Raw genomic sequence first — 27,113 nt, 5'->3', positions numbered from 1 at the left:
ACAACACTAATTTTCTTAAGATTCTGAATTTTGTGAATGTTTTTATTTACCATTTTCTCAAAATGGGCTTTACAATTCATAATGGTATCTATCACTACTGTTACAGAGAAAGAGAAAACTCCTCTCTCTTTTCTCTGGGATTCTTTTTGCTAGTGATTGTTAATAGAAGAGGCAGAATTTTTAAGGTAAGCTTGAGAATTTAACAAGTTACCATAAAAAGATTCTTAAAACTTGAAATATGGCAAATAAAAAAACCAGAAAATTTTTAACAAACAAAATGTGAGAAATATAGTATTCTGTGTTTACTTACAACCAAGGATTAAATGCAGGAGGAAGTAAGTTATTTTACATCTATCAGTTTCAAGTCCACTCAGCATTATTTAAAGGATTTTATGTATTTATTTTCAGAGGGAGGAGAAGGGAGGGAGAAAGAGAGGGAAACATTGATTGGTTGTCTGTTGTTCACCCCCAGATGGGGACCGGGCCCGCCACCCAGGCATGTGCCCTGGCAGGGGACAGAACCCACAACCTTTTGGTTTGCAGGCCAGTGCTCAGTCCACTGAGTCACACAGGCCAGGGCTCTACTGAGTGTTTTGAACTTGGTGTAGAGAGGGAAAGATACGTATCAGAGATGTTTTAGAAAAAGCAAAACAAAAATTGGGTTGTGGGAAAACAGGAAAAGGCAGTGAAAGAAGTAGAACGAATTCAGTTCCTAGCTCTAGAACTAAATAATAATTAAAAAATGATGCCCCTCTCTCTCTCTCTTCACATCCTAAAACTTTCAGATTTTACCAACATGTATGTCAAGGAACAGTAATAATACCCTGTAGCTAGGAAATTCTCTCCATTGCTTCCTTTTGTTGAAACTAAAACTTGGCATCATGAAATTACCATACAATTTCTAAGCAAAACTGATCCCATGGGCTCCTAGATGAAGGAGATCAAGCCCCTCCCTATGATGAAATGCAGTTCCCTTCTCTGGTAGCTGAGAGGGGGAATAGATACGTACATTAGCAAAGAGAGATTCTTTTGTATTCTGTAAATGCAATGCTGGGTCCTGTGACCTTTGCTAGCCATATTTCATTCAAGACTTTCTCTTTTCTTACCTAAAGTACTTCTTGTGCCCAATCTCTATGGCAGAGAAAGAACAGTGGAAGATCGTGTCACCCACCCGTGAAAATGTCAAGCTGTTTGTCTAGACAGATGTCCACGTACACTAGTGCCCTCAGAAAACCATGAGCTTCACAAGCCTCTCACACAATTCTAATAATCTTTTCAACCACTCTTTACCCTATCAATATAGTTTCAGGATCTGTTAAAAAATAGTGTTATTGAATTTATGGGGGTCACATTTGTTAATAAAGTTATATATGTTTGAATTGTACAATTCTATAATACATCATCTGTATACTGTACTGTGTGTTCACCACCCGAAGTCAAGTCTCCTTCTGACACTATTTATCCCCCCTCTACCCTCTCCTACCTGCACCTGCCCCCTTTCCCTCTAGTGATCACCCCGTTTGTGTCTATGAGGGTTTTGTTTTGTTTTGTTTTGTTTTGTTTTGTTTTGTTTTGTTTGGTCCCTTCCCTTCCTTTTCCCCCACCCACCCCTCCCTCCTTCCCTCTTGTCTGTGTTGGTTTCTTTTTTCTTTCAGTGTTGCTGGTCTTATTTTCCTTACATCTTTGTTTTGTTGGTTAGGTTCTGCTTATAGGTGAGATCATATGGTATTTGTCCTTCACCCCTCTGTGAGGTTTTTGTATGTTTGGTTTGTTTGCTTGTTGCCAAGATTTGGAAGCAGCCCAAATGCCCATCAGTAGATGAGTGGATAAAAAAGCTGTGGTGCATTTACACAGTGCGATCGACTCGGCTGTGGCAAAGAAGGAAATCTCACCTTTTGTGACAGGGTGAATGGTCCTGGGGCGTATTATGCTCACGGATATAAACCAGGCAGGGACAGACAAACACCCTAAGATTTTACTTGTATGTGAACTCTAAAGAACAAAATTAATGAACACACAAAATAGAAACAGAATCATAGATACAGAGGACAGACTGATGGTTGCCAGACAGGAGGGTCTGGGGAAACTGAGTGAAACGGTCCATTTTTGCAGCCTTGTCAGTGCAAGGATTGGAAATCTAGCTTGTCAGTGGTCCAATACCGCAACCTGCTGGCCAGTATGGAGAACTTCGCCTTGACCCAGCATCCAATGTCAAGGGCAGGATTCAAAATCAAGAGTAGTAATTGTTCTCACCACAAAAATAAAATTATAATTACTCGATGTGATAGTAATTGTTAACACTACCGTGATAATCATATTGCAATATATAAAAGTGTCAACTAACATATTGTACATCCTAAACTTAGCCAATGTTATATGTCAATGTTATATAAAAAAAATTTTAATAAAAAATAGTACTGCAGGAGATAGTCATTTCCCCATCAAAATCAGAAAGTATTAGACCTCTGGAAACTACTTCTCCAGGCCATGCCCTGCTGCTTCTAAGTAAGAGTGTCTAAAGTGGTACACAATTTTTAGATACGAAAGAATCCTTTTAAGATTATCTAATCCATATAAATGAGATCATTTGGTGCTTGTCTTTCTCTGACAGGCTTATTTTACTTAGCATAACACTTTCCAGGTCCACCTATGCTGTCACAAAAGGCAAGATTTCCTTCTTTTTATTGCCACATAGTACTCCACTGTGTAAATGTACCACCGTGTTCTTATCCACTCAAATACTGATGGGCACTTGAGCTATTTCCAGATCTCGGCTATGGGTAAATAATGCTGCAGTGAACATAAGCGTGCATATAGTCTTTTGAATTAGTGTTCACGTTTCTTAGGATATATTCCCAGAGATGCAATATGTGGAATCTAATGAACAAAATAAACTGACAAACAAAATAGAAATAGAGATGGACACATGGAACAGACTGACAGCTGTCAGAGGGGAGGGGGCTGGGGGACCTTGAAAGATGGAGAATGAATTAACCAAAAAACATAGAGACACAGCCCATACAGACAGACAACAGTGTTATGACAGCCAGAGAGACAGGGGGTCGGTGCGTAAGTGAAGGCGGGCCAAGGAACAAACACGGAAATAGAACATGACTTTACTTGGGGCAGTAAGTGTGGGGTGCAGTGTGCAGATGTTTAATTAAGTTGTACACTTTTAACCTGTGTGATCTGGGAAACCAGTGTCACCAGTGCCATATTTTGACCCCCAAAAAATTCAATGAAAAAAGATGATCTCATCCAAACTCTTTATTTTTTAAATGTGGGAGGTCAAGGTCATAGAGTCAAGATGACTTGTTGAGGGCCACGCAAAGAACATTATTAGTGGAACCACTGTTATGACCTTGGTATTTCTGTTTCCTAATTTTACACTTTATCATGTAGCTAAAAAAAGCGTTTCTACTCTTCCTACTACCTCAACTACTATTGACAATCCAATTTTAAAATGAACAGAAGGTCTGAACAGACTCTTATTGTGGCAACGGATATATGAAGAGGTTCAACTTCACTAGATATTATGATATTGCAAATAAAAACTACAATAAGATACCATCTCATACCTGTTACAATGGCTATTACCAATAAGACACATAATAACAAGTGCTGGTGAGGATGAGGAGAAAAAGGAACCTTCATTCAGCGCAGGTGAGGATATAAACTAGTACAGCCTAGAAAACAGACATGTGCTCTCCCTGTGTTCATTGCAACATTGTTCACAGCGGCCAAGACATGGAAACAACTGAAGTGTCCTTCAATAGAGGAGTGGATAAAGAAAATGTGATACATATGTACAATAGAATACTATTATCCAGCAATAAGAAAAGATGAACTACTGCCATTTGTGACAACATGGATAGATCTTGAGAATATCATGCTAAGCAAAATAAGCCAGACAAAAAAGTCAAGAACCATGTGATTTCACTCATGTGTGAAATATAAAACGAAAAGCAACAAATGAACAAACAAGAAAAAGAAACAAAAAATCTTACACAGACACAGACAACAGTATGGCGGTTACTAAGAGAAAGGGTAGAGGAAGTAGTAAAAAGTAAAGGTCAAATCCATGGTGAAGGAAATTTGACTTTGAATGATGGGCACACAGTGCAATGTACAGATGATGTATCGTACAATTGTACGTACGCTTAACACCTACAGTACCCAATGTCACCCCGATACATTTCATGAAAAAATCACTACTGTTATTACGTTCTTCTACCATAAGCAGTAACAGGCACATACACACGCTGCTGCAAAAGAATGTTTCTATCATCAGCAATTCTCCTGAGAAATGAAATATTTTAAAAACGGAAAATTCCATCTAAATAAAAATCATTTACAATATCATTATGGTCTTTTCTTTGAACTTATTCTAATCTAAAAACAGAATTCTAAAATTTTTGACAAAAAATTTTATAGGTCAAATTTGAACTAAGTAAACAGTAAAAAAGTGAGTAGTTAAACCTCATGTCTACATAATTAAATACATTTACTTGTGACTTCATTTTGTTCCAAAATGTAAGGTAGTGTGTGTGTGTGTGTGTGTGTGTGTGTGTGTGTGTGTGTGATTTCACTAACCAGGGCACAGACTGGACCGGTGTTCTAAGACACATGCCTGAGGGTAGGCGGTGAAATGCACACCAGAGACAAGATGCAAAAGCATGGGCTCCCCCACGGGGAGGCCACATGAACTGGGCAACCTTCAAAGACCTTTCAGGTCCAAGCGCCTTCATTTCGGTTTTCTGCGTGCTGCATAATTCACTCTGGCGTGACTAAAATCAGTTATTAAGTGGGGAGGCAAGGCCTGGAGAAAGAGTGTCATATGGGAAGCTACAATAGGTGGAATGAAATGGGAACAAAGTACAGTGGAACCTCAATTCTTAAACTTAATTCATTCTGGAAAACTCTTTGAGAAGCAATTTGCTCGAAAACAGAACCTCCTTTGTTCCTGAGAAACGTGTTTCAGGTATCAGCATGAAAGGGTTGTTGGGTAGAGAATCAAGACCTGATGTTTTGTAGGCAACCAAGACATTTATTCTGTGGCCAAGACGGAATTGTCTGAGGACCAAGACATTCGAGAACCGAGGTGTGACTGTATTTTTATGCCCTGAGATGTTGGGTAACATTTCTGTGAGATTTTTATCAGGTCAACAATCCATTTCTTTTTTTTCTTATTCAAAATCATGAAAGTATATTATTATGTCACAATAGGAAAATAGTTCATTCCTCTTTTCTAAATATTCCATCCCTTTTATCTAAATCTTCTCCAGATGTATCACACATGACTACAAAACATGTCAGATATATGTGTGTATGCATTCTTCTCTGTGTGTCAAATATTATATAAACTTCAATGCTATGCATTCAAAGATTTTCTCACAGAAGGAAAATGAAACCAAATGAAAGGCTGAATTGATAGAAAAAGACAGGAGTGTGAGAAAAGAGAAATTCACTGTTTCAAGCAAAAATAAGAGCAACGAAGTATTGGGTCTATTATATCTATAAAAGTTCAACAGTAGCACAGGGATGGGAAATATACCACTTTAAGAGTCATTCATTATATGTAAAATTGTAAAATTTGAAAGTAAAATTCAGTCATTTAAAGGTGTATTTTGTGATACTTAAAACAACTACCAAAAAATAAGGCAGAGGAATAATCAAATAATAAAGACAAATTGAAACAATAAAAATAAATTAAAATAAAGAATGTTATTAATATGAAAGGCAAAAATAAAACAAGGAAATACAAGAACATATCTTGAACAAATAGTAAACAAAATAGCAGGTAGCAGGATGGTAGACCTAAATCAGCCTTATCAATGAGTATATGTAAAAGATATGAACATTTTATTTAAAAGTCAGATATTGTCAACACTACATGCCACTTTAAAACACAGACAGGGAGGGCTCTAAGCTTATTTAGGAGGAAGACAAAGTTTTTTTCTAAAATACTTAGTAATTGGCTTTTAAGATTCTCTCCTTAACTTCTGGCCAAGATGGAAGTGTAGATAGATATACTTTCCCTCCTTGCACAACCAAAAGAAGGACAACAAAAAATTTGAAAACAAAAAATGACCAGAACTGCCCCAAAATCAAGCAATATGGAAGTCTAACAACCAAGGAGCTAAAGAAGAAACATCCATCCAGACCCATAGGAAGGACAGACACAGGCAGCCAGGGCGGAGAGGACAGCGGCAAGGCGGTGCTGGAGGACCAGGCAGTCCCACATTTGCATGCGGATAAACCAGACGAACAGCTGGGAAGCGAGACAGACCCCGCAACCCAGGGTTCCAGCATGGGAAAAGAAAGCCTCAGAACCTCTGGAGGTAAAAACCTGTGCGGGTTGCAGCAGCAGGTGAAACACCCAGCTTCACAGGAGAGTCCGTTGGAGAGGACCACAGAGTCCTAGAATGTACACAAACCCACCCAGCCACCTGGGAATCAGCACCAGAAGGGCCCAATTTGCTTGTGAGTAGCGGAGGAAGTGACTGAAAGCCGGCCAAGAGCCAAGCAAGCAGCGTTGTTCCCTCTTGGACCTTTCCCCTACACACAGCATCACAACTCAGAGACCTGAGTGGCCCTGCCCTGGCAAGTACCTAAGGCTCCAACCCTTTCAACACAAGAGGCCTCCCAAGACAAAGAAATATGGCCCAAATGAAAGAACAGATCAAAGCTCCAAAAATAGAACTAAGCAATGAACTGATAGCCAACATATCAGATGCACAGTTCAAAACACTGCTTATCTGGATACTCACAGAAATGGCTGAGTATGGTCGTAAAATGGAGGAAAAAGCAAAGGCTATGCAAAATGAAATAAATAAAAATATACAGGGAGCCAACAGTGAAGGGAAGGAAACCAGGACTCAAATCAATGATTGGGAGCAGAAGGAAGAGATAAACATTCAACCAGAACAGAATGAAGAAAAAAGAATTAAAAAACATGAGGAGAGGCTTAGGAACCTCTGGGACAACTTTAAATGATCCAACATCCGAATCTTAGGGGTGCCAAAAGGAGGAGAGGAAGAGCAAGAAATTGAAAACTTATTTGAGAAAATAATGAAGGAGAACTTCCCCTATCTGGCCAAGGAAATAGACTTCCAGGAGATCCAGGAAGCTCAGACAGTCCCAAAGAAGTTGGACCCAAGGAAGCACATACCAAGGCACATCATAATTACATTACTTAAGATTAAAGATAAGGAGAGAATCTTAAAAGCAGCAGGAGAAAAGGAGACAGTTACCTACAAAGGAGTTTCCATAAGACAATCAACTGATTTCTCCAAAGAAGCCTTGCAGGCAAGAAGGGGCTGGAAAGAAGTATTCAAAGTCATGAAAGGCAAGGATCTACATCCAAAGGTTACTCTCTCCAGCAAAGCCATCATTTAGAATGGAAGGGCAGATAAAGTGCTTCCCAGACAAGGTCAAGTTGAAGAAGTTCATCATCACCAAGCCCTTATTATATGAAATGTTAAAGGGACTTATCTAAGAAAAAGAAGAAGGTCAAAAACTATGAACAGTAAAACAGAGGAGGGGAAGAATGGGGGGAAAGGTACAGGGAATAAGAAGCATAAATAGTAGACGCAAAATAGGCAGGGGGAGGTGAAGAATAGTATAGGAAATGGAGAAGCCAAAGAACTTTATACGTACGACCCACGGACATGAACTGAGGAGGGAGGATGCTGGGAGCTGGGGGGGTGCAGGGTGGGAGGGGGAATAAAGGGGAGAAAAAAGTGGGAGAACTGTAATAGCATAATCATTAAAATACATATATTAAAAATAATACAGAGACAAGTTTTAAGTAAAATATAAGCTATGTCATTTAAATCTTGATTATAAAAGATTTAGCGCCTATATTAATACCAGATGAAGTGGACTTCGGAACAAGAAATATTACTTGATATAAAAAGGGAAAATTTTATAATGGTAAAGGTATCCATTAATAAAGCTGTCAAAATTCTAAATGTGTAAGCACACAATATTAAATTTTAACCACATGAAGTAAAAATTAATACAACAGGAAGGGGAAATGGAGAAATTCCTGATTATAGTTAGAGACTTTAATATTCCTTCTCAATAACTGAGAGAACCTAGAGAGAAAACCAGGAAGGTTAGAATAATACTGTGAATTAAATTGGCTAGCTTGACATTTATAGAATACACCAGGTCTTGCTTGGACAGAATACATGTTTCCCTCAAATGCACATGGAACATTCAGAAGTATCAGCCTTCATCTTGGCCATAAAACAAATCTCAATAAGCTTAACGTGATGAGTATGTCCTTTCTGACTACAAAGGAATTAATTTAGAAATCAAGGCCACAACGTTTACTGGTGAAATCTTCCAAGCATTTAATTAAGAAATAACGCTGGCCCTGGCTGGTGTGGCTCAGTGGATTAAGCACCGACCTGTGAACCAAAGTGTCGCCAGTTCAATTCCCAGTCAGGGCATGTGCCTGAGTCGGGGCACATACCTGGGCTGCAGGCCAGGTCCCAAGTGAGGGGCACACAAGAAGCAACCACATATTGATGTTCCTCTCCCTCTCCTCTTCCCCTTCCCCTCTTTCTAAAAATAAATAAATAAAATCTTAAAAAAAAGAAATAATGCCAAATTTATACAAAAAAATTGAATAGGTAAAAACTTCTCTAGTCATTCTATGATTTCAACATTACCTTGATATGAAAACTAGTCAGAGACATTACACAAAATAATCTATCAATTAATATTCTTTATAAATGTGGATACAAAAATTCTTAATAAAATTTTACCAAATTAAGTTCAATGTACATAAAAATGATTATAGATCATGATTGAGTGGTGTGGGTTCCAGAAATGTAAGTTGGGTTTGACATTCCAAACTCAAGCAACATATTTCACAACAGTAACAAAATTTTTAAAAGGGAAGAAACTATATGATCATCTCAATAGGTGCAGAAAATTTATTTGACAAATTCAAATACCCATCTGATAAAAACTCTCAGCTAACTAGAAATAGAGGAATTATTTTCAACTTATTAAAGAGAAAACAAAAACAAAAAACTCTCAGTTAACATCATACTTAATAGTAAAAACCCGCATGCTTTCCCCCCTAAGATTAGAAACAAGGCAAGAATGTCCACTCTTACCACTCCTATTCAACATGGCGCCAGAGTCTCCAGATAGGATGATTAGGCAAGGAAAAGAAGTAAAAGGCACCCAGATTATAAAAGAGAAATAAACTCTCTGTATCTGTAAACAAAATTATTAGTATGTGTAAATTCCTACACGGTGACATTCTCACATATGTTTCAAGTGCCACCCTTTGGCTGATAACCCCTAATCTGTTATCAGGTTCCTGAACTAAATTCCATTTATTGCGTGTCCTATAGACGCCATATACTGTGTAACTCACACTAGTACCAGCTAACTTCTTGCTCACCAGGTTTGTGTTTCCTCCTATTCTGCATCTTATTTAATGGCATCATTGCCTACTGTTCTCCCTGGCAGGAAACTGGATTTCTCTTTTAACTTGTATCTCACTAAATCTCTCACCTTTTATCAGTTTTTCTAACCTGGCTACATCTGTATATTTTTGCTGTCATTGCCTATTAAAATTTAAGAGACATAAATCTTTTAGCCCAGGAATCCTACCCCTACGGATCTAGTGCATGTAAGTAAAAGCCTCACTATGTAAGAATATAATAACGTAAGTTGTGCTGTGGTGGTCTCCCTATTGCCCTCGTGGTTCTTTTGCTTCACCCAAGGGTCAAGGGTGAAACCAATAGGAAAACGCCAAGGCAGCCGGCAGCCCGAACAGCAAGCTGGCCTACTACAGGGGTGATGCAGGGTGAGGACTCATTCCCATGCCCCCAGAAATGTCGACTGCTGAGGCTTGCAGTCGCCGAGATGAAGGAATCGTCCACGGGCAGCCTGCGTCCGTAACAAACTGAACGGTCTCGCTCCATTCAGGACGACTCCGAAGGACCACCTCAGATCCAGAGCTTTCAGTGGTGTTAGCCAACATTTCCCTGTGTTGCAACTGCATCTCAGTTCAACTTGTGCTCCAGCCGGATTCCCTGAAACCCTTTACAGGCGTGGTACCTGGGTGTACTCCCCAGTACCTCCCCACATACACATCTCTGCCCCAGCACCTCCTTCCCAGGGAATCCAAATTAATGCTATGGGGACTGCTTTTGTGTCATTCGTTGTGTGCTAGGATCACTGTTAAGGGCTTTACATCTCTAAATTCATTAATCCTTATAAAATCCTTATGTAGTAGGAAACATCATTATCTTTTAAGACTACAAAGCTGCTTAGTGGTAGAACCAGGATTAGAAACCGGAATCCTGAGCCCATTTCATTCAGCAAAATGCCTCCTTTGTAAGATGAAATATACTGAGCATTGTTTTTAAAAATTAAGAAGGTAAATAAGATGTACACAAAGGTCTGAAAGGCCTAATGTTTTTGAGACGATGAGAGAAACCCAGCCTTCTCAGGTTCTGCAGAGTAGGCAGAGAGAAGTTTGGAGGTGACTTTCATCTTAGCTGAGGAAAAGGCTTTTTTTGGATTTCAGAGCAAGTTTTCTGACTCTGAGCTTAGTGCATTCCGTGGTTGCCTCTTCAAGGAATCCAAAAATGTTTATTCTGCCTAGATACAAAGGCTATTTTGACAAATGATTGTCTGTACCCTATAAATGATACTGGACTGCCGTAGTTCAGTGTATCAGTCCATTTCTCTTGGTGTCAAGGAACTGGTCTATTTCCTAGATGCCTATCTGATTAAACTGCTTCAGGCTCTCCAGATGAAGAGCGAAGTTTCTGTCAAACATCCTGGCTTTTGAACGGTCATTCCCTTTTGCGATGTTGCTAGCTGACTACTCATTTCAATGATCTGAGTTCCTTCTGCTCTTCACGGATCCCTACCTATCAACTACTCCTGGGACATGTAATTCTAGCTCTAAAATTAGGCCTCTTTAGTCTTGCACATTTAACTTCTTTCAAGGCCTCTAGCTGTCCGGGTATCTGATAGCCCTCACTACATGTGATATCATATCTCCCTTTATATCTGATAGCTTTTTCAGGAACTCCCACTGCACCAGGCCCCAGGGTCAAGGGTCAAGCCCACAGACGATTCCATGGCAGTTGGCAGCGTGGATAGCAGCGTGGCCCAGGCAGAGGCATGGCGAGGAGCGGGATTGATCTCCTCTGTCCCACGGGCTGCTTCAGCCCCTGCCCCGGCAAACGCCTCAACAGTCACGGGGAGCCTAAATTTCCCCTCTGCCTGTGACTCCTCAAATCAGAGAAGAGACACGGGAGGTATGGGCAGTGGGTGCTCTCAGGGTGGCATCTCCACTCCAATGGTGCAGCTGTCAACCAAAAGCACGCAGGTCCTCAGCATGTTTTTCTCCTCCTGGGTCCTAATCTTCTTGTCGTTGGGGATTATGGTCGACAACTGGGTTACACTGAATTTTGAAACACAAGCAAATACACAAAGCCACAGTCCGTGGATACACACTACTATTTGGCCAAAAGGTAAGAACGCCACCATGGGAAGATGGGCGGGGCCAGCGGGCTCCTCTCTCCTTGACTTCGTTTGCTTTACCGGGCGACTCGTTCTTGTCGGGGCAGTTTCCTCAGACCGCAGCTTCCCTCTTCCGTAGTCACCACAGCCAAGGCAGAGTCCAAAACCGCACCATGTCTCTGTTTTGGAGAAAAGTTTAGGCGTTTGCAGACTTACTTGCTGGACAGTTGAGAAGCCTTGGCAGTAGGAGCAGGGTGACCAGCACAGCAGGAGCATAAGGTTATAAAAGAAAGGTAACTGCCAACAAGGAAAGCAGGTTATAGCGGCAACAGGGGTGAACAGGATAAATCAGGGAATGAGTTCGGAGTAAAGGCGAAAGGACAGAGAAGCTTGCAGAGAAACCGAGAAGGAAAATGGTTTCTTTCGGCCCTCGCTGCCCTTTGGCTCACGGCTCCCTGCTTCTTTATTTCTCCCCCATCTCTCTTCATTATTTAATCAAATCTTTCGCCCCATTTTCATTTTTACTTAGAGCCACAGTTGTGGCCCTCGGGTGGAAATGAGCCTAGAAGAAACATCTGTCCTTCTCTCAATATGGCTTCTGCTTTCCAACAGATGACCTGAAAGTGGTCAGGACCATGATGATTTTGGTGGTCAGCTTTTCCTTCTTCCATAACATTTTCCTGGGATTGGAATTCACCTTTATGATTCCTCAAACTCAATGTATCCTCCTCACCACTGTGCTCCTCAGTTTCTCCACAGGTAACGGCCTGGCTCCCCTAACACGGGCTTGAAGGTGAACTCGGTTTGTGGGCCCAGCCGACAGTTTTTGACTAACGTGGCCTTCCCAGATTTCTGGCTCAGATACAAAGCTTCTGAATTGAATCGACCACTGACGCGGGGCTGGTTCTTGGCTAAGGTGCATTTGTACGGGATGGAGGCTTAGGATTCTGGCATATCTGGAGTTCCGACGAGTGGAGGAGCCCAGGTTGCCCAGAAGAGGCTTTTTCTCCCTTTGTCCGGACCTCAGGCGCCCTCCTGCTCTGTGCGCTGCTGCTGTACCACCTGCGGCTCCGGCGCGGGCTCGCCAAGTACTACTCAGGCTACAAGGTCACCTGGGTCATTTCCACTGCCTACCTAAGTGTTTGCTTCCTTTTTGCTTCTGGTGAGTGTCTTCAGGGCCTTTGATTGGTGATAAGAACCAGTCTACCCTTGAGAGAAGGGAGAATGAAAGGACAGGAAGGAGTGAAGGAAGAGGCACCGACCCTTGCCTTTGGAAGGGCTGGAGTTCAGGCGGACTCAGCCCCTGGCGACCGGTCCTGTAAGGGACACAGCTGGGCATGAGGACCGTGTGAACTGTTCAGCATGCTTGCCTCTGAGGGAAGCTCCTCATTTCTGCCTTTTCTACTGCTGTTCGCAGCCTCCCCGTTTCTGGGAAGAGACGCCCATCAAAGTCAGGCGTGAGGAGAGTGGCTAAGCGGGGAGGCTCTCTCTGTGGAGAGGTCACCCTGGGTGGGCAGTGTAGGACCAAGGCAGTTTTAGGTCCGAGAAAAGTAGTATCTAATATTGAATGTACAGGCACCAATGTTGGAGGCTTCTTTAAAAAAAAAAAAAAAAAAGCTTAAAATTGTATTTAGAAATTTCTAACCCAGAAGCACATCCTTTTTCAAAAAGAATCCGCAATTTTGTTTAGTTTAGAAGCACCTAAGCTATCCTGCATACATTTTTGGTCTCTTACACTAAAGCACTACCTTCCGAATGGCTTGGGACAGTTCAAAAGAGACCTCCTGGGCTTGGGATCAGGGTCTCTCTGCTGACACGGAGGGATTTGTTTTTGTGACTCCCCATTGTTCCTTCGTTGCTCTCTCCTGGCCTCTCCTTCCCCCAGGAATCCTCTGTCTCCTGCAGTACAAGCAACTCATGAATCCTGCCAGAGAAAGTCCCGCTGCACAGCAATCCAGCAGCTATACCCAAGTCACCGCATTACCACAGTGCACTGCAAAGCCACGGAGCATTGTCCGCATACACTCCGAAAATTCAGGGCAAGGTTCTCCAGAGAAACCAGAAACCCAGAAACGCCGTGTAACCTGGGCTCTCTGATGCGATAGCATAGCACTCCCACATGCTCATCTTAGTGAAAACAGGTTTGTGTGTGTCTCCAACCATTTTGTCTGTGTCTGGCATTATGTAAATGACTGCCACACGGTGGGGGTCTGTGAGAAGGGCCAGAATGTGGCTTTTCAAAAATCCCTGTCTGCTAAACAGTTTCTTCTATTTGTTCTCACCATTTAATAACATTTGTTAAAACATCAAAAATATCTTAGAATATAATAAAATTTAGAGTAATATATAATATACTTTATTTTATTGTAAAATATTTCCAACATTCACAAGAAATACAAAATAATATAATAAACACCTGTGTGCAGATCTCACAACTTTATTAAATTTTAACATTATGTGTGCCCTATTTGCTTTCTTTTTCTTTTTTCTTTTTTTTAAAGATTTTATTTATTTTATTTTTAAACAGAGGGTGAGGGAGGGAAAAAGAGAAGAGAGGAATATCAGCATGTGGTTGCCTCCCATGCATCCCCTACTGGGGAACCTGGCCCACAACCCAGGTATGTGCCCTGACTGGGAATCGAACCAGCGACCCTGTGGTTGGCAGGTTGGTGTTCAACCCACTGAGCCACACCAGCCAGGGCTCATTTTTTTCAATCACAATTGACATTCAATATTATTTTATATTAGTTTCAGGTATAGAGCACAGTGGTTAGACATTTATATAATTTATGAAATATTCCCCACGATAAGTCTAGTGTAACCACGTGGCACATAGTTATTACAATATTAATGACTATATTCCCTATGCTGTACTTTACACCCCCAAGAATATTTGTAACTACAAATTTGTACTTCTTAAAAGCTTTGCCTTTTTCACCCAAACCCTGCTCCCATCTGGCAACCATCAGTTTGTTCTATATATCCATGAGTCTGTTTCTCTTTTGTTTATTTTGTTCTTTAGATTCCACAGACAAGTGAAAACATGGTATTTTTCTTTCTCGAACTTTTCTCACTAAGCATACTATTTAGATCCTTCCATGCTGTCGTAAATGGTAAGGTTTTATTTTATGCCTTATTCTATCATCTATCAAAAGACACCGTGGTTGTTTCCACATCTTGGCCACCATGGATAATGCTGCAGTGAAGGGGTGCATATACAACGCATATGTCCAGAAAATATCAAGCCATTTACCTTGAAAAATAGAGACATTTACTGAAGAAATACAAGATACAAGGAACATAGTACACAGGACAACGATGCCTCAGTCCCCTTCAAATCAGGCATCTCGGGAGCTCACACAGTTCTCCCAATCGCCATCAGCTGCATTGTATTTTCCTGAATTTCATCAAGGTCTGAAATCTCTTCCCTTGCAAAGGTGATTTCAGTTTTGGGAAAAGCCAGAAGTCACAGGGCACCAAATCTGGGCTGTAGAGGGGCTGAGTCACCCGGGTGATTTGATGTTTCACCAAAAAAACTCTGCACAAGATGTGATGCATGAGTGGGTGCATTGTGATGATGAAGCTGCCAATCACCAGTTGCCCATAATTGCATCCTTCTGAATCATCTTAATAGTTTCTGTGGAGGAATGTACAAGCTTAATGCAAAATTTAATGCAGATTCATTGCTCTGCTCGCTCTCCATTTTGAATATGACAGTCACACAGTACACATGCTCGTTCAATGGCATCCAACGCCCCCACCGACCAGTACAGTGAAATCATCATTGTTCACACATGTGCATTCCAGTCCACTGTCCTTGGCTGCCAGGTTACATTGATGTCACACGAACCATTCTTGTTATGTTAACAATTACTGGACATTTTCTAGACAGACTTTGTATATTTTCAAATAAATGTCTTCAAATTTTTCTTTTAGATACCCAGAAGAGGGAGTGGTGGTTCATATGGTAACTCCAATGTTAATTTTTTTGAGGCATCTCCATACCATTTTCCATAGTGGCTATACCAGTTTACACTCCCACCAACAGTGAATGAGTTTATTTACAACAATGGAATATTAATCATTGATAAGAAAAGATGAAATACTGTAATTTGAATCAACATGGATAGACCTTGAGAATATCATGCTAAGCAAAATAAGTCAGACAGGAAAAGTTAAGAACCAGACCCATAGTTACAAAGAACAGACTGACAGCCATCAGAGGGGAAGGGGCATTGGGGGACTGGGCAAAAAAGGTGAAGTGATTAAGCAAAATACAAACCTCATAGACAGGGACAACAGTACGGTGCTTACTGGAGGGAAAGAAAGGCGGGGGGAGATAGAAAATAAAGAGAGGGTGATAAATAGTGACGGAAGGGGACTAGAATTTGGGCGCTGAACACACAGTACAATATACAGATGATATATTATAGCATTGTACACTCGAAACATATAATTTTATTAACCAATGTCATCCCAATAAATTCAATAAATTTTTTAAAAAATAAGTAAAAGAGAAAGAGTAGAAAAAAATGTATGCCACAAAAACACTGAAAAAAACCCCACAAAAATTCGGTATGTCTATATTTATTTAGATTAGGTGAATTTTAAAGAAAGAATTAAGAGACATAAAGGTCACCCTGGCTAGTGTGGCTCAGTGGATTGAGCACCAGCCTGCAAACCAAAGGCTTGTCTGTTTGAATCCCAGTCAGAGCAAATGCCTGGGTTGCCAGCCAGGTCCCCAGTAGGGGGTGCGCGAGAGACAACTACACACTGATGTTTCTCTCCCTCTCTTCCTCCCTCCCTTCCCTGTCTCGAAAAATAAATAAAATCTTTTTTAAAAATAAAGTCACGCTTCCTTTAAAAAAAAAAAAGAGAGCTATATATAAAGGTCATTATATAAAGAAAAAATTTAAAGGTATTTTAATAAATAAAAAAGGGTCAATTTAACAGGAAAATATTAAAATCCCATATTCATATGAACCTAGTAAAATAGCTTCAAAATATATGGTATAAAATTGCTATTAGTTAGTCATTCTTAATTTTAAAAAGCATCTTAACATCTTATGGATCCTTAGCAATGATACAAATCAATATATATCAATATAAAGCACAGATTGTAAGAAAATAAGTCTCAATTAAGAACTGTATGCTGCCCTCATTGGTGTGGCTCAGCTGTGTTGGAGAATCCTCTCATAAACTGAAAGGCTGTGGGTTCGATTCCTGGACCAGGCACATGCCTAGGTGCACTGATACAGATGGGTTCCTCAAATGCTTCTCTAACAGGGGAAGCCTGCACTACAAGGGCCTGCCCTCCAGAAGATTACTCCAGTTCTTTTGGGGTCCCCCATTGTATGCTAAGCATTACCAAGAATGTGAAATAATGATACCGTATTTGGAAATATTAAAAACCAAAATGTACTTACCACTGATAGAACCTTACCAAAGAACTTAAAAAATAATAAAAGGTATCCTGTAAGGAATATTTGAGATATAAAAGAGAATAGAAAGCTGGCAAAAACCAAAATTCTTTAAAAGCTCTAATGGAAATGAAGAATGTCTTCACAGGCTCAAGATTAAGTCCCATTTGTCAACAAGTCTTGGGTAAGTTTCAAGTCATGCCAGGTGAGTACAAGTAGTGGCAGAGAATTCTCGTAGACTGCCACCGCATCTTGGCGCATGAGCGAAAGTACCTCAGTGGCCCTGAGCTGCACCCATTGTGCCTAGCGAACTTCATATGGCCTCCGACTGTGATGTTTAACAGACCTGCAGCAGGAGACCTATGTGGCATTGCTGTTCTGAGCTGATTATTAGTTTTACTTTGCGCTGTGAGTGGCTTGGCACATTCTATTAATGATTTCAAACACTCTATCACCACATCATCAAGTATGTAAATATATAGCCATTGGGCAGCCGCTTCTGATACATAAAAAACATATGTCCTATTTATTAATATTTCACGCCAGGACAGTCCCTTCTATTTCTGTCTTATAATCAGAAGTGCTATCGCTAGAGCATCTGACCACTTCAGACTGTTACTGCACAAATTTCAACCACATTTTCAGCATTTCGTTATGACTTCCCCTGTCCTCTGTGCATGAATTAGATGGGTAGAGTGACGCTGAATCTTTAGGTTTCACACATGTCTTCTTTGATCTAATTTACATGTCCCCTTGTCACTTTTAATAGGATAGGTATCCAAAATATGAGAATAAATTTTCTTGGAAATATTTTACTGATAGTTTTGAATAAAGCTATGATAATACCCATTTTGAAAATATCCACCTATTTTACCAAGGAGAAGGAAATAGGCTTTTGTATCAGTTTTGCCCACAGTAGGAAAAATAGAGTCACGACATACACATTTTAGTTAACACCTCAGAACAGTGCACCTCATACTTCAACTCCATTTCCCACATGGATATATAAGATTGCACCTCTGGCCTTCCTGTAATTGGGTGGGGGCAGGTCCTGGCTAAAATGTGTGCATTTAGATTATCAGAGAATATTAGAAAATAAAAAGAAATGTAAAATGCTTTGAATTTAGCCTCATATTCAAATGTATTGGAGAATAGAAATAAATGTAAAATGCTTTAGATTTAGTCTTATATTCAAATTTTTAGATGGTTAGAGAATAAAAAGAAATGTAAAATGTTTTGGATTTACTCTCATATTCAAAATTTTCTTCTTGTTAGAACTAAAAGGCTCAAAATACAGAAACTCTGTGTATTTGAAACAGACACCAAACACATGAATGGACATTATCTTTGTATTATTCATACTCTGCATGTTAATTATTATGAGTTAAGTAATTGGCACAAGCCTTTGTTATTTGTCTATGCAATTTTCTCTATTTTCTGGCTGGACCCAGTGGTTAGATGGCAGGCGGCTTACCACGTATCTCAGATATTCTGTATGACATGGTCAGATTTGTTTAGTTATACGTTTCCCATTGGACTCCAGAGTTCTGTAACAAAAACACTGTCTTGACGTTATGTATCTCCTGTTCCTTAAATATAAAGGTCACTTAATTAAAGTTATTGAAAGAATTATCACATTAACTAATCTGTCAACGAAACAGGACTAAATCGATGAAGAAGGGTTAGCGTTGTGATTCTTACAGAAGTCACTCTCTTCTGGGCCTGAGCTGGGTTCCTTCTCTGAGAGCGATTTATTCCTTGCAATTTAGCTCTTTTCCTCTGTAATGTCAGACTTTTCAACTACTCGTTAAATCAGAAAACAGAGTTCCAGGGAATCAATGATCACACAATATTTTTAAAATGCAGATGAACAGAGTAATGACACCACCACCTGAGACTCAGTGGACGAGTTCAGGTCTCCGGAGCTGCTATTTCGAGACCCAGCCTAAAAGGATACATCGAAATGTGGCACGATGTGATGAAAGATTTGCTTAGATTCAAGTGTTCCCTACATGGAATGCATACATCAATTCTGAGTTATTTTATTTTTATTTTCCCCTTTTGAAAACAGTACTGGTAATGCAGACTCCCTGAGTTCTGGGATGTCTTTTATTGGGCCTCTAATAGTATATAAGAGAAATGCTGAAGAAGACAAAAGAAGTTTTATTTTAGACCCACAGATTTTACTGTAATGGCTTATCTCAAAATGGCAGTATTTAACAAACTAAAATTATTAGTGACTTAGACAAAGAAGATAGGAACTTCATGGGTGGAAAAGTAAGGCACCTATTTAGGAATGGTATCTACTAATATGTATAGGTCAGAAGTTGAGTCCTTCAAAAAGTAAATTAGCATTTATGGAAATTGGAAGGTTGTGCAGCTGGGAGAACATTCTAAAGAAATCAGACCAATATTTATGCAGGTGAAAGATGCAAATTGAGGTGCAGAGCATAAAAATATTTCTAAACTTATCTGAGTCAATATTTTTATTTGTTTGCATGAGATTCTAGCCCTCCACTTATTACATGCAGACGCCCACAGGTACGGACTATGTAGCTCCGCATTAGTTTTTGTTTGTTTTTGTTTGTTTCTTAGGCTATTTTGTCTTTATCAGACCTTCTTTTCCTAATTTGTAAACGAAATAAATGTGTTGAAATCCCGTAACAACAACTTAATCATATTTTAATTTTTTTTCCTTTCCAAATAGGAAACAGCACTGGCTCCAGCCTGCAATGCGGGGTTCGGTGTGGCTGAACTCCCAAGACTCGGAGATGGTGGGAGGAGGAGCTATCAGCGTAGCTGGGCCCCCATCCCCCGCCCCCGCCCCGACCATTTGTAGTAAAAGGACCCAGGTCAGGCTGGTTCTGTGCTAAATATGGGCCTCTGGTCGGGCAGCAAAAACTTCAAGGTCAGAATATGTGATGGAAACTCATCCAAATCTGACTCACCAAACTTTGTCCAGATCTGATTCACCAAACCAGAGGAACTGCTGGACCCGCACAAGACGCCGCCGGTGTTACCACTTGTCTCCGCAGACCTGCGGGCGGACAGACGGAGACCAAGCTGCGCAGGGGAAGCTCAGCCCTGGCTCAGCGTGGGAGCCAGTAGCGGGGTGCGGGCGCGCTCGGGGAAGGAGCGCCCGCGCTCACACCCTAAAGGAGCTGGGAGGGCAGACGCGCAGCCGCAACCTCGTCGAGTGACCGCCGAAGTAGGTGCTCACCGTGGAAAGCGTCCTGTTGACTGAATTCTCAAGCGTGTGTGCAAAAGACATTAACAACCAAACTAAAAGCATATCATAAACTCAGGTGTATGACGAAACCGACCCTCTGTACCTGAGGTCCAATCAGAATACTTTTTAAAAAGGTAAAAACATTATATGTCAATTATATCTCAATAAAACAGGAGAAATGAATAATAAGCCTATTACAGACAAATGAGTTAAAAATCAATATAAGGATGTTCATCATAAAGTAAAATTTTTAAATGTGATTTAAAAAAATTCTTCAGAAAAACCTGTAAAATAGTATTTCTGAGTTGGTGGTGTTAATACATTTGATGTTGATGACTAAATTATATTAGTATTTTTATAGCAAATTTTAATCCAAATTTTCTATACTAGATTTTTATGCAGTTATGTGCATTTCACATGCCAAAGGCAGAATTTTTCAAACCACGTTTATTTCTCCGCACGGGATACGAAAAGCACCGCATCTACCTCCACCTGATTTAGATTGTAAATGCTGCACCGCAGGGCGCGGTCCCATCTGTCGACGAAAATGGGCGAACCTGCCTCGCGCGTTTATTCTTCCTGAAAACGCGGTGCTTCGCCTTGAAGCCCGAGCCGCGGCTGCTCCACTTCCTCGCTCTCAGGCGCCGCCGCAGGGCTTGGAAACTCGGTCCGCGAGGTGTGGACACGCCGCGGCCCCGCCCGCGGCCTCCGCTCCAGGAAAACGCAGGGACGACAGAACGGGGGGCCGCGATGCGGCGGGAGACGCAGGCGTGAGAGGCCGCGTCCGCCCCGCGAGGCGCGGGTCTCCGGGACGCAGCAGGCATGGCCGCGCGGGGCACGCCGACCCCTAGAAAACAGCCCGCGGCCAGGCCCCGGTGGCGGAGGTACCTGCCCGGGCCGCGCGAGGACGAGCGGTGCGCTCCGACGGCGCCCACGGCAGGACAGGCGAACTGTCGGTGTGGTCCCGACGGCGGACTGCGGGCGGCCCTGAGCCGCGGGCCGTGGCCGCGACGGCTGGCGTACCTGCGCGGGCAGGTGATGGCCGGGAGCGGCCCCAGGACGCGCCTCGGGGCTTCTCAGGAGGTGGGGCACTAGAGACGGGCCACGCAGCTGTGGAAGAGCGAGCTCTGCCTCTCTGGGGAGACCGGTCATCGGCGTTTCGGGGACAGGGACGGAGGAGAACCACGTGTCAAAGAAGGACAGGCTGGTCAGGAGGCAGGGCTTGGGGTCGTGAAAGGGGTGTTCACCGCGATCACCAGCATAGCGAGGAGGTTCCCCACCACAGTGAGTACATCGATCAAGACGTTTCTGCAGAGAGGGGTGTCCAGTACTGGTGCGTGGGAACGTGGGCACGTGGCTCACGTTTGTCGTTTCTCCTGACCTTTGCTCCCTCTCCCTGTGAGAATATAAAGAACACTCTCCCTGCGGCAATTGCACCATCTGTGGTAGATAATCCTAGAGTTATACTTGACTTCGCTTATCCCAAGCCTTCTTTAGTAAAGTTGATTGAAATGACTTCATCATCGTCCTCCTCCTCTCTCTCCCACACCCACACACACAATAGACACACAAATATATGCAAAAGGAAGTAGAAGAAATCCTTTGCATTTGTTTATACTGGTGTGTCATACATTACTGCAAATTTAGCAGCATAAAACAATTCAAATTTACTATTTTCCATTTTTTGAGTCAGGCGAGTTGGGTCCTCTTGCTCAAGGTTTCACCAAGTTGAAATCAACTTGTCTGCTGGGTCCGCAATCTCATCTGAAGCTTGGGATCCTCTACCAAGGTTATTGAGGTTGTTCTCAGAATTCTGATCCTTGGATCTTTAAGATTAAGGTTCTTGGTTGTTTTTGTTTTGTTTTGTTTATTGGCTGCTGTCAGGGAGCAGAAAATCACTCTCAGCTTCCAGAAGCCCCCTTCAAGTCCTAGCCACCTGATCAGCTGCTAACATGACAGCTCCCTTCTTCAAAGCCAGCAGGAAATCTCTCTGCCGCCTACTGTGACAACGTGCTGTGTAACAGAATGTAATCAAGAGACTGATATCCCATTATATCAACAGGTTCCACCCTAACTCCAAGGGAGACAATTTAACAGGGAGTGGGGATCTTAGAGGCTACTTGCAATTCTATTTTCTCCCCACAGTTCAGAGGGAACTTAAAGAACCAAGAATTTAATCGTTTGTTATGTGAGAGAAACAAGGATCTTTGCTCAGACAAAATGCATCCTGTCTCCAGGCAATGTGGCATAAGCTTTGTTACAGCTATATTTTTCAAATAAGAGAATAAATAACAGAGACAGAATTACCCTAACTACCTACATGGATATCAGAACTCAAAAATGGAGCACATATAATTCTGAAATTGTTACTGCACCAGCCAAATCCCGTCATCAGTATAATCTCGCATTCAAATTAGATGAAATATGAAAATTTTCCTCGTTTGAATTGCAAGGCAGCCTGAGACAAGGCAGGAGCGCCAGTCCGAGGTGTTTGAGTTCTGTGTCCCTGCTGCAATAACTTAGCCCCTACTTGTGTAGCCTCATTTACTCTGTGTGTGTGTGTGTGTGTGTGTGTGTAGCCAGCACCACTTTATGATGCGATACACTCTAAGGAATGCATCCTTAGGCAATTCTGTCATTGCACGAACAACATAGGGGTGCATTTACACAAACCCAGGTGATCCAGCCCGCTGCACACCTAGGCGGCATGGTCAAGCCCACTGCTCCTGGGCTGCAAGCCTGCGCAGCAGGTCACTGTACTGAATGCTGTGAGTAACTGAACACGATGCTAAGCATGTGTGCATCTAAACATGCCAAAGCATCAAAAAGGTACAATAAAAATATGGTGCAGTGAAAATAAAAGGTAAAAAGTGGTGCACCTGGATAGGGTGCTTGCCCTGAGTGGGGACTGCAGGGCCGACCTTACTCTGGGTACGTCACTGAATGAGAGGAGGGGGAAGGTGGAGCCCAGGACACGGCTGTACAACACTGTAAACTCTATGAACGCTGTAAACTTAGGCTACACTAAATTTATAAAACAACATCAGGTTGAATCGCGCCCAAGAGAAAATGGTTCAGTCAGTCATAGTAAGCGCATTACCTGTGAGTGTGCCAGCATGGCACAGCGTGCTGTTTAACAGCACACTTTTTGCTACGCAGAGAGAGTGCACTCAAAAAAATAAAAAATACATAGTACAGTAAGTACATAAACCAGTAACATAGCCCTTTATTATCATTGTCAAGTATTATGTACATAACTGCATGCGCTCTACTTTTTATATGAATGGCAGTGTGTGGGTTTGCTTACACCAGCCACACCCAAATGCATGAATAATATGTGGCCCTGCCTGTTATGAGGCCTAATATATGTATGGGGGTAGGGATTAGACAACCAAAGGTGGAAGGAAGTGTAACAAACCCAAATGTCTTATCTCTGAATGGAAGTTTAAGAGAAAAGCAAGTAGAAATAATACAATTCTAGCTTTCTAAGAATGCACCTTACATTACATGAATAATGTCAGTAATATAGCTCATCTGTGTGTTTTTTCCCAAGTCTTTCACTTTCTACATGTTATGATGAGGCACTAGTTTGCAAGTAATTACTCAAAAAATAGATAACACCTGTTATTTTTGGTGAGGCAGAGTAGTTCATTTTTATTCAATGACTCGAGCAGTTTAAGTGCAGGAAATGGAAACTAACAGAGCTACATACATAGACGCTTAACTTGACTTAGTGTCTCAGAGGACAGGGTTATTCCTGGGTCTTCAGGTGCCCTTGATGAGCAGAAAAATAACGGAGAGACTAATTAAAAGTTTTTAATAATCATGCATATATTTTCCTATGTGTTTGTTATTTGAACTCTCCTGAGGAGATTTCTTGTCTTTCTGGAACTAATAATTACACCTAAGAGAAAAGGAGGAGGACGCAATGCGTTGTTCCCCCACCATCGATGCAGGTAGACACACTTGGCACTGTCCAGAATCCATAAACAACCGTCGCTGGCTTGCCTTCTCCATCTCAGTATCACGCCTTCACAATATTTAAAGGTGGTTTAAAACATTTATATTTCCCAACTTATTGTTTTGCTTTTTAAAGGTTTAGAATGTCTTTTTCTAAAGAAATACTAAGGATACATAATTATTTCCCAGTTATAGAAGTAATAATTAGATTCCATTGCTATTTCAACTTTTATTGCTTCTATAAGCATAAGTAACACATGGTATTTCATAATATATCTTATTTTATAAATCATCTTTTCATAAACTTTATTTCTTTCAATGTAATGGTCTTTTTCTTATTGACATGTCTTAACTTTTACAAATTGAGGGTACTAATTCAAGTTGCTAACATCGGAATCTATTGTGGGCTCTATCTCACATGTTACTGGAATCAGTGTGTATACTTAGAGTACCTTTGCAGGAAAGCAGTACAATAGTAATTGAATTTTACACACACACACACACACACACACACGGAGAAACAAAAAGGAATTGTCTTCTGGAGGGCGGGCCCCTGGCAGTACAGGCTTCCCCCGCTGGGTGAGCGTTCTGGGAGCACATCTGTGTCAGGGCACCGGCTGGCGTTGTGAGAGGCTGCGTTCAGCTTCAGTGAATTTTTTTTTTTTTTTTGCCCATTTCATGATGGGTAACTTACAAGCACACCTGCCCACATGGCGCTGTGTTCACCAAAAATAACCAAAAATAACATGACCAAAATAACATGACTCCTGTTTTTGTCAAAAATAACATGACTCCTGTGCCCCACCCTCCCTATTCACCCAATCTCGCCCAGAGTGACTTTTTTTTTGTTTCCCCAGATGAAAAAAGTCCTCAAGGGAAAATGTTTTGTCCGTGTGAAAGAGGTGAAACAAACAACTGCAAAAGCACTAAAAAAAATCAAAATCAACAAGTTCAAAAACTATTTTGAATAGTGGAAAAAACATCTTGATAGGTATATTCTATCAAATGGAGAGTACTTTAAAGGTGACTGAAGTGTAAACATGTTAAATACACCATTTTTTAAAGTAAATTCCAGGGTTGTTTTTTTTCAAGGGGTCTCCCCTCAGGTGTAAGTGGGTGTGTGTATTTTTAAATCCAGTAATGTCACTCTAGGAGTCTATATCATGAAAATAAAAGCACCAATACATAAGTATATTTATTCAAATGTGTGTTCATACATGGTTTATAGTGACAAAAAAAACTGAACACCAAGTGAATATTTCTAAAAAGGAAATGTTGAATTAATCATGGTACTTCTACATCATGAAATATCAAGCAACTAGTTAAAAAATTGAGTTACAACTACACTAGTTAACTTTGAGTAATTTTATGAGATACCTTCAATGGGAGGAAGCATGATGCATGGAAGTGTGGTTTGCATTGTGCCATTTTTTTTGTAAAACAAACAATGGCCATTGTATAGTACAGATGCAAAGAGAAACAGGCAGAACATAAATGAGATTATTAATTTTTGGTTGAGGGGTGGTGGTGCTAAACTGACAAAAAATTTTAAAAGGTGAAAATAATGTAGCATATATGATATAATCTAATTACTTTTAAAAATATATGCGTTACCGTGTGCATAAAGAGACCAAAAAAATAAAATAATTGGATAGTGACCTACTGACCTGTGGGGGTCTCCATAATACTTATTTTCAGTGGAAAAGCAAGTTAAACAAAAGTGTATATTTAATTAAAACACACCCCTGCGCAGTCAAACAACCCAGAACAGCCACACAATCAAAGTTGTGAAAGGAACAGGAAACCTGAGGGCCTGGCAGAATTACTGAAAAATTAGGCCTCAGGATCTGGGGCGGTCGCTGTTTCCACGGAATCCGCGGAGGGCCCACCAGGGCCGCAGGCGTAAGCCCCGTAAAGCGCCACCGGCACGTCGTCAGCCCTGCACGTCAAAACTCTGTTGCCGGTACCGTCACTGCCATCATACGAGACAGTCCGTCCTCTCTTGCGTGTGCCTTTTACTGCTGCTTGCGTCTCATCTGAAGTCTAAGTGGATACATTCACATTGTAACGGTCACGTCTGGATCCCACGTTCCCGTTCCGTATTTGCTAGAGCGAATCTCAGCCTCTATCGCAGGAGTGAGTCCCGCCTACCGAAGAGTTGAAAAGCTACCCAGCCAAAATACACGAGTAAGTAAGTATGCCAAGGAAGGCCCGTGACAGTGCGCCACACCCACCGCACCGCATCTGCCCACACCCTTCCCCCCGTGTTTACGCGCAATGTCAGCGCCTAATGCAGTGCAACGTTATTCTCGCTCACTCCCTTCAAGAGACTGCCATGCCAATACATCACTATCCCATTTTCTTTATCCAGATCCAAACCCGGACGCTCTGAGTGACGTCAGATACACCTCTGGTTCTGAGAGACTTCTAACTAGGCATCATGTTAACTGTGGGCACTATAATAAAGTTACCGTTAACACTACAGAGGGAGCCAGGTATGTAAGTACCCTGGATCAGCTAGGAAGACGTAGCTTCGCGGACCCTGCGGGGAACACTGCATCCTCGGCCAAACGGGCGGGTGGATGCTAATCCCGGAGGAGGCAGGAAAGGCCAGTTTTCCAGTCTCCCCGGGGGAACAACTGGCCCGCTCTTCCCTGTTAAGGGAGGCGGAGGAGAAACAGTGAGGGAGGAAAGTCCTCCACTGAGGCACATGCACTGGGAGCCAAAAGTGGCCACTATACACCGGAGGAGGCCGTCCGGGGAGAAGGGATTGGGGCAGCACCAGCACGGCCTGGGAGATCCAGGAAAGGCACTGCACAGGTTCAGAGAAAGCCTGCTCCTGCCGGAGTCCAAGGAATAGAATCAAAGCTTGACGGAGGCCCGAGACATTCACGCTCTCTGTTTCTCTTCAGCAGCCGTGGGGGCCCAAGTGCAACGCTGATGGCGAGGGAAAGGGAACGGAGAACGTGCTGGGCGGCCCGGGCCTCCTCCTGGGC

This window comes from Pteronotus mesoamericanus, unplaced genomic scaffold, assembly GCF_021234165.1.
Source record: "Pteronotus mesoamericanus isolate MK-2021 breed Mesoamerican mustached bat unplaced genomic scaffold, CSHL_Meso_final contig_53, whole genome shotgun sequence".
Classification (NCBI taxonomy): Eukaryota; Metazoa; Chordata; class Mammalia; order Chiroptera; family Mormoopidae; genus Pteronotus; species Pteronotus mesoamericanus.
The sequence above is the reverse complement of the archived record's forward strand: the minus strand, read 5'-3'. Positions refer to the sequence as shown.